Source organism: Poecilia latipinna, unplaced genomic scaffold, assembly GCF_001443285.1.
Source record: "Poecilia latipinna isolate Pla-1442-1.1 unplaced genomic scaffold, P_latipinna-1.0 Scaffold35, whole genome shotgun sequence".
NCBI lineage: Eukaryota > Metazoa > Chordata > Actinopteri > Cyprinodontiformes > Poeciliidae > Poecilia > Poecilia latipinna.
Window position 1 is genome coordinate 434,543 of NW_015112651.1, and position 1,395 is coordinate 435,937.

At 41.0% G+C, this 1,395-nt stretch overlaps 1 protein-coding gene across 1 annotated transcript in view; it reads left to right on the forward strand.

Annotated features, from left to right (window-relative positions):
* Positions 1-977: 977 nt before the first annotated feature.
* The window catches only part of ndrg1a (N-myc downstream regulated 1a), a 24,054-nt gene continuing 23,636 nt past the window's right edge, over positions 978-1,395 (forward strand). The window contains exon 1 of the mRNA XM_015043172.1: positions 978-1,096. The gene's annotated coding sequence lies outside the window, so the exon portion shown is untranslated. The remainder of the gene's footprint in view (positions 1,097-1,395) is intronic.

A 1,395-nucleotide genomic window follows, 5' to 3' on the forward strand; every position in this document is an offset into this window, starting at 1 on the left:
GTTTTCTTTAAATGAATGCTAGAGTTGCAGATATCACAACTAGCGTTTGTCATGTCAACAGATCCTACCCGCTTGGTAGCTTTGTAGTTGATACATTCTCTTTCCATTTTTAGATGATTGTATTCATCCAATGAGGAAACTTCTGAGTTGCAGTTGGTTGCACTGGACTTTATTTAAAGGTGTCAGAGTTTAGAGAGTCAAATACAAATGCAAGCCACACTTTTCAGATTTTTGAAAAAAAAATGTTTGTGGGTTTTAACATAAAATGTGGAAGAATACATGTGAAAGTAATTAATTTGCAAAGGATGTAAGTCAAGATTGTAAAGTAAGGTGACCATTACTGCCCGTGGAACATCTGGAGACTTGAGCTGCTTCTGCTGCCTTGCAGCTGAGGAATGCTTCTGTGGGACAAGAACAGCAGTCTGAGAAGAAAAGTGGAAATGATCAGAGGGTTAGGGAAGGGCTTCCCTTTGTACAGACTTGCCTCAGCCTCAAACTGAGGTTGATCTCCTGGCTGCATTCCTTGCAGTCGGCTCCTTGGAGCCACTGTCTGAAACACATTTTTACAGATGTCAATAATGCAGGAATGCACACTTCCTGGGAGCTAGCCTGGGGCTAATTCCAAGTCCCAAGAGATGCAAATATAAGAGATATGACATTTTAAGGAGGGCTAACTCTAAAAGTAGCAGAAATTTCTCATATTTTAGTGTCCAAAACTGTGATGAAAGATCAGCACATTCCCGCTTACAAAGCTCTCTTTGAGTTTTCTGACTTTGAGTTCCAAGTCAGAAAAGCTAAGAGTGCAACACTAACGAGTACGAGTCACTTTTTTGAGCATTTTTTACTCTCGCAAACCGCTGGAACCATCCCCTCAGCAGCTGCTGCCCAATAGACACAACGGTGGAAGGAAGTGGGCAGGGCCGCACACTCCCCCCCACCAGGCTTTATAACATTCCCCCCCTCACATCCGCCTTGCATACGCTGAGCGTTGTAAACAAAAACAGGGCCACAAGACAAGGCTTAGTTTTTGTGGACTTTTTTTTTATTTGTAGCTGGGTGTTTGACTCGGGACAATCAGAAGTTGAAGAAGCAACAGGTAGGTTTATGAAACCGAATATATTCGACTTTTAAAGGAAATCCAGCGCTTTCTCGCTGTCTGTGTGTTTTGGGGGGTACGCAGCATGTCTGGCCACGTTGGGATTACTATTGTTTACGCGTAAAGCGAAAGTTTAGCATTTTCAAGAGTGTGCGATATATATATTTTTTGTTTTGTTTTTCTTTATTTATGCATGTGTTTAGCAAGTTGCATGCACAACTCGTGTTCTTATTTAGGAGATAAATAAATATATAAAGTCATATGGTTGATCATCTGCAGTTTGCATATATATATATATA